Genomic DNA, 7446 nt, shown 5'->3' on the forward strand with positions numbered 1-7446 from the left:
GTGAGAAAGACTTGATGAATTTATGCATTTTGGATGAATATCTATTCTTAACAAGTTCATAATCTAGAGTTGAGTGGGTAATTCTAATTGAGAATGATAAGATGAGCTTATCGCTAGAAAAGGTTGAGTTTTATGAAAAACTCTTAATGAATTCAAATCCAAAGTTTGGATGGTCCTAGTGAGAATGACATATCGAATTAACCCACTAAACTGGTTGAATATTTATTCTTAATGACGTATTATCCCAAAGTTTGGGTGGTTCATTTATAATGAACTTGAAGAAAGTCACCATACCCTTTGTAAGGTTGAGTTGTTGTATAAGCTTTTAATTATTTCATATCCCTCTTAAGGGTGGTTTATATCGAGATAAACCTGATGAAATAACCTACATAAGTGAGAAGGGTTAGCCACCTTCTATGAAAAACATTGGGTTTTTTATAGCACACTTACTAGAATCCTGAGGTAAGATGACCAAATATATACTTTTGTATATATATATCTTACACATTGAGGACTCAGTTGGATGAAGGGGTTAGTTGTGTGTTATGAGTTTACCCCTATCTTAGAAAGTTCAAGACTAGTTTCACTTATCTAAAAGAAGGATTGCTCATCATCATCGTGTACTAGTTTAAGATACGTTCACTAGTTCTTAAGAAACTAATCTCGCTATTGCTCTTCTAGAAAGATTATTTTGACTTTTAGAAGAATTCTTTTGCATTAGTGGGGTAATGTTAGTAATGCTCAATCCCACATTGAGTGAGTAAATACATTAGGATTGGATATTTAAGGTTTGCATTCTCCACTCCCTTGTTGAGTGATAGAGAACAAGCGGGCTTCTCGAGCAATGTCGTCGTCTGTCTGTCTCGTCTTGACTCGGGTCGAGGTTGAGGTCGTGGATCATGGATCATGACTCGTGGCAATATGTTTCTTCGACATATTCGGCGGATTCTATCTTTTTAGAGAAAATTCGTAAGGAATTTTCATAGAACAAAAGAAATGATTGTGAAGGAACATTTCTTCTTATATTTATAGGGTGTTCGAGAGGTATGTTTGAATTCTATAATTCCAGAGGGTAACAGATGATTAAATGTCTGTATGTATTGATTTTTGAAATAATAATTCAAACGGTCAGTTTTTAATATTAATCAGAGAAATATTTGGATGAACCTGGACTATTTCATAGCCTTATTCAAGATAAAGAACAAGTTGTTAATGGGTCGGTTACAAGAGTTACATAAATTTATTTCTGTAGTTACAAATGAGTTTTATTTTATAGAATGAATATGGACGTGTTGAGGATCAGATTCATTGTGTTATTTTAGCAGTTTAATATGATTAATATTAGGAGTTACAAAAGTTTAAATTTCTAGAATTAAACCAGAATTTTAATTCTGATTTTTCTTGGACGTTTTTACCATGGACGTATCTTATAAATATAGAGCTCATTTCACTCTCAACTCATCCACAATTCACTCAAACATCTCTCAACTCTCTCAAAGCTTTATAAGCTTCTGAGTCTTTTCGACGATCAGAGGAGCAATACCACCAGCAGTCCACTCCGATTTCGGGTGTACAGAATTTAGAGCGAGTGTGCTAACCTTGGAAGGACGATACATCTATTGGAGTGGTTACACATATCGGGACAAATTCGTTTCTAAGACAGTGATTTTTACCACAACATAGTTTCGGTTGATTTAAATTATTTATTTATTTATTTTTCAGTCAGTGCTAACGGTGTGATTTTACACACAATATTACCAACACTTTTCATATTCTTAGACACTCTATGGTTGTTTGAATGGTTGTTGTTAATAAACTTTCAACAAAGGATAGACTTTAGGCTTTTGGGATGCAAGTGGAAGAGTCTTGTGTGCTCTGTGGAATGAAGCCTGAATCGAGAGACCACAATTTCTTTGGTTGCACTTTTTCTAGAAAGATCTGGCTTGTTGTTTTGAGACTTTATGGCTTGCAGAGGGGGGTTTTGGTTGGCACTTGGAGTTCCTTTAGGCTGTGATGAAGCTGAAGGGTGAGTCTCTACTCACTGTTATCTTGAGGTTGATTTGGAGTTTCTTCATTTATTTTGTTTGGAGGGAGAGGGATCATAAGGTGTTCCAGTGGAAGTAGGGACTTGGACATGATGTATTGAGGAATATTAAAGAGGCTATTAGATATGGATTTCTTGGCAAATTTGTTAATATAAATAGCTTGATTAATTTTAATCTTTGTACTTAATGGGGTTGTACTTTGGGTTGGGTGTCTTTGTAATTCTTAGTTTAGAGGTATCGTACTGGTGCAACTCTGCTGCTTTCCAGATAAATACAAAAATTACATTTATTCATAAATATTATTATTATAAATAAATATTAAAATTATGTTATGCAAATTCCAAAAAAAAAAAATTGTATTCTAATATTTCTAAAATTACTAAATTATCTTGATATAATATTACAAACAAACAAAATATACATCTCTTTAATATAATTTAGTCTCATTATTTACTTTTTCACAAAACTACTTACCATTGTACTATAACCACCAAATCCGAGTTTAAAGAAAACAAACTAAAGTTGAATAGAATTAGTTGTGAAATCACTGAAAAAGTGTTATTTATGAACAAACATGAAAACTGAGAATTTGCGTCAATATTGAAAACTGGAAATATTTACAAGATATTCACACTGAGAAATCAACAAATTTCTTGTCTTTCTTTCTTAATCATAAGTAGATCAGTCATAAGAGTCTCTTCGAATCATGAGCATCATAGCGACAGTGCGGTGGTAAAGTCGAGCAACTTGGTGGCATCAGCTCTCCATCGAAGCTCAATGTCTTCGGCTACTTTTTTGGCATGGAAGGCAGCACCCAGCAAACCACGCCTTGTAAACCCTACTGCATATAACCCATCTTCTCCTTTCCACCCGTTGGGGAATGCCTGCTTCGGCATCCCATCCTTCTCTGAAAACAGTTCTGCCCCCTGCATGCACATTAAATTACCAACAACGTTTCCTCCAATCACTTCTAAATACACATGTTAAGGTCATTTACCTTCAACCATTGGGGTACATTGCTTTTGAAACCAGTGGCAAGAATTATGGCATCGAACCTCTCATTCCTTCCGTTTACAAACTCAGCCCTAGGAACGTTATTCGTTCTATTCCAGGATAAACCTAACACATTATATAGACAGTACTACATTAGTTCAATTAACAACACTTCGTAGAATGCAAGATTTATATGGATAAAAGTTTTGCATTCAACCCTAATGCTTCCACTCTTGATCTTTGCTACCGTCCCAACATCCAAAACAGGTGTCTTTCCGGATATGCTCTTCAGTTCCAGTGGACCGAGTTTGGGACGACGGAATCCGAACTTTTCAGTGTCTCCGAGCACCAAACGCGACATCAGAAGCACAAACCAATCCACGAATCGAATGGGGAACCACTTGAGCATCTGCACCAGCAATCCAAATGTTGATATTCCTAGCATTTCACGAGGCAAGACGTGCACCTGCCATAATGTCATCAAGAATGTCGAATTGTCTATTAAAAAAGAGATGATTATGAGAAGGAAGAAAGAAAGAAACAAACTATGCTTACCGAGTCTCTAACGACGAGTGATGTGCGAGCATTAAAGTTGGCAAGATCCAAAGCAACCTCCATGCCTGAATTCCCACACCCAACCACCAAAACTTCCTTTCCTTCATACAATCTTCCATTCCTGTAGGAGCTTGAGTGAATCACAGGCCCACCAAAATCACTCAGTCCTTGGATAAACGGCACCACTTGATCAGCATTCTCCCCAGTGGCCACAATAAGCCACTGTGACACATACTCAATATGTTCTTGTTTCGGCCCTGACGTCATGACTCGCCAAGCCCCATGTCGATGATCAAATTCTGCACTCACTACAACCTTATTAAATACTGGTTCTAAACCAAAATGATTCTTGTATGACTCTAAGTAATCCAAAAATTGATTTTTGGTTGGGTAGGTGGGGAAATGTGAAGGGAACCCCAAAAGAGGTAGCTCACAAAAATGCTTTGGGAGATGAAGGTGAAGGCGATCATAGGTTTTTAGCTTCCACAAGGAAGCTATGCAATTTGCCCTCTCGAGGATTAAGCTAGGGATACCTTTCTGTTTGAGACAAGCGGCAGTGGCCAAACCTGAAGGGCCAGCACCGATTATGATAGGACATGTCACCCACAAACAACTTGCTGACTTTGTCATTGTTTTCTTGTTGAAGATTCAGTTTTTGCTTCAAGTGGATAGTGCAGAAACAACAAAACAGTGAATATATGGTGGAAAATTGGATAAATGATGCGTGAAAGTCGGGGTTTGAATGTAGAACGAAGATGATGGGAAGATGACGTAGGTTTTCATCTTATCTATATCAGATATAGTGGAGAGAGAAAAATGTTACTGCAAATTCCTTGATTTTTGGAGGGAGGGTTGAAAGGGTCTATGATAATATTTCATAACATAGCTTTCAGCTAAACAATGCATTCTATAATATAAAAAAAATCATTGATGAGGCAGCCATTCCAAAACGGGTGAAAAGGAGAAGATGGGTTATATGCAGTAGGGTTTACGAGGCGTGGTTTGCTGGGTGCTTTCTTCCATGCCACAAAGGTAGCTGAAGACATTGAGCTTCAATGGAGAGCTTAGGCCCCCAAGTTGATAGACTTTACCACCGCACTGTCGCTATGATGCTCCTCATCATTTAAAGACTCTTATGATTGATCTAATTGTGATTAAGAAAGAAAGACAAGAAATTTGTTGTTTTCGTAGTGTGAATATCTTGTAAATATTTCCAGTTCTCTATATTGACCCAAACTCCCATTTTTCATGCATGTTCGTTAGTAACACTTTTTCACTGATTTCACAGCTCATTCTATTCAACCTTCATTTGTTTTCGTTAAACTCGCTTTGGTGGGTATACGTCGTAGATATACCACGCCTTTTTGTTTCAGTTGAGAACAGTGGACCTGTAATCGAGTGTTCGTTTCAAAATAGAAAACGGCAGTGAAGAAGCTTAGCCAAACTGCCTTTTCTTCCTCTTCTTCGTTAATGGCAGATTTTGTGTTTCCTTTATCTACATTTTAAATTCACGGAATCAGTTTTTGAGTTATTAGAGTCCAATCGTCGCTCCAAGTTTGATTTGAGGTCAAATGGAGTTACAAAATTTCCTGATGCCAACAGTAAAGAAAACATGAGTTTTAAGAATACTTAAAGCATTTGTTGGCCAAAACGGGTGGCTTATTAAAAGATAAGGATTGTGTAAGGTATATCAGATCATATTTTCTGGAAGGTTTTTTCTTGTTTCACTTTCCACTATGATTTTTTCCTTGGAACTATGCTTCAACAGTAAAGGTTTTTTTTACCTGTCTAGCTGGCATAAGATGGATTATAGTTTTCTTACATTCTTGATATGAAACAATTATGAACTTCTTTATTGTTTGTTCTCTTGAAATTTATCATTGATAAGCAGATGAAAAACAACAGTTGCTTATTATCATTATAAATGCCAGAAGATTGCAGTGAGGTTGTCTGATCATCTCTAATGTTTGCAACTGCTAGATTTTCTGACTTGCCAGAGATGCGTGATCTTAGGCATATATTTCATGAAAGATACGAAAATTCCCTCGACTTAATCGTTAATAAACAGGTAAATTTTGAAGGATGATTCAATTCGAAAGGAGAATATTTATGGTTCCATCACTGCATTTCTGTGACCAGTGTCGTAAATTTTCATGGTAACTAAGCTTGTTGAGAACTCAACTTCAAATCCTTCTACAATGGAGAGGAAGGTCAAGGTAATAAATGATATAACACGGTATTACCGATATCGTAAAAGAGTGTATTGACGTTCTGTGCAGTCTTGGCCGATGTTTCGAGGAATGTCAAGCCATTTTCTTTAGCATATAGCTCGCTTTCCTGCGCAAAAGTTAATAGGAGTTGGTTGTATGTAACTCATTAAGTAGGAGAAAGCATCAGATTGCAGATACCTCATTTCCCACTTTTCTCTTTTCTTCCAAGTCAACCTTGTTTGCTACCAAGAACATTATCATTTTCTGGTTTCCTGAAGCAGAAAAATGAATCAAACAACGTACTATGATCTATGGAATACGAATTATTAGCTCACTTCATATGCTCTCATTTGCAAATGGCACAAGCACCTCAAATGAACTTCAGTCCTTGGAGTAAAACATTCAGAACATTTAGATTGCTTGTCAAGTTACCTTGCCTATGCACTTCCCGAACCCATTTTTTCGCTCACTCGAACGTGTCCTGGAAAAGACCGATCACCGTTAGTATGGCTATGGCGCGATCTATTAGTATCGATAAGGCAAGTTACAAAGCTTGTGACATCGTAGACGACAATAGCAGCGGCTGCACTGCGATACTACATAGGAGCCAAGCTATGGTATCTCTCCTGGCCTGACGTGTCCCATATGTTAAACTTTACGGTGGCTTCATCCAGTGACAAAACCTAAGTGAAGAAAGCTGCTCCAATTGTTGATTCCTACATTAGTTATACACATATTAGATGGATATTCATACGATGATATTATATAAATGCAGAAAATGGAGAGAAGAAGAAGAAGTGAACTGGAAATCAAGGAATTAGCCTTGGACAAATCAATAACATCCAATCAAAAATAAAGAGTAAATAACAACAAATATATGTAATATTAACCACTTATGAAGGAGCTCTCATGCTACTAAGTAGAGGAATTTTTGGATATGCTGAAATCACAAAGCAAGCCTATGATTTGACCCAAATTTCAAGAAAATGGTTCACAGGTTGGTTGATTAATTGACCGGAACGGAAGTAAAGCTAAGTATTACTAATCCAACTTCCATTATATTTGTGTTTCAGGCAAAAGTATTATGCGGGGCGTTTGTAAATATGAAAAACCATACAATTATTCGTCAGGACTGCTGCTGAGGCGAGGAATCAACTTTTGACAGCTTTTTGAACAGTGGAATAAGGCCAAAAGCCTAGGTTGTTAATTTTCCTTACTTGTGAGTGGATCGTAACTGGTAAAATCTGAAACTCATTACCTTGATTTTGTACAGCTTCTTTTTACATTGAAATATTGAAATCTTACATTAAGACAAGCCATTTAAGAAAGCGTTTTAATTTGCCCAACCATAGGCCACACATTCTTCAAACCCTTTTTTACAAATTTTTTAAGACCTTACAACTACTCGTACATAGCAGTTCAGTTACTTTTTAGCGACGAATCGACCACCCCACACGTATTCCGCATGGTGGTGCCTACACCGAAATGACCCTGGGTGCTTCGTAGTTGAACAAATGCACTGCTTCATCGAACCTGATCTGCCTTGCCACCCGAGTCGTTGGTGCATGTAGCTCAGCAGCCACCTGCAAAAAGCAACCATCTTCGTCCCGTTTGGCAGCACAAGCTATGTTTGCATAGCACAT

General features: G+C 37.1%; 2 pseudogenes; both read right to left on the bottom strand.

Moving 5' to 3' along the window:
• Window positions 1-2758: 2758 nt before the first annotated feature.
• Window positions 2759-4235, bottom strand: LOC120114795 (annotated as a pseudogene).
• A 656-nt stretch (window positions 4236-4891) lies between these two features.
• On the bottom strand, window positions 4892-7446 carry LOC120114796 (annotated as a pseudogene).

The sequence above is a fragment of the Hibiscus syriacus genome, unplaced genomic scaffold (genome assembly GCF_006381635.1).
Source record: "Hibiscus syriacus cultivar Baekdansim isolate YM2019G1 unplaced genomic scaffold, ASM638163v2 tig00110247_pilon, whole genome shotgun sequence".
In the NCBI taxonomy this organism is placed as follows: Eukaryota; Viridiplantae; Streptophyta; class Magnoliopsida; order Malvales; family Malvaceae; genus Hibiscus; species Hibiscus syriacus.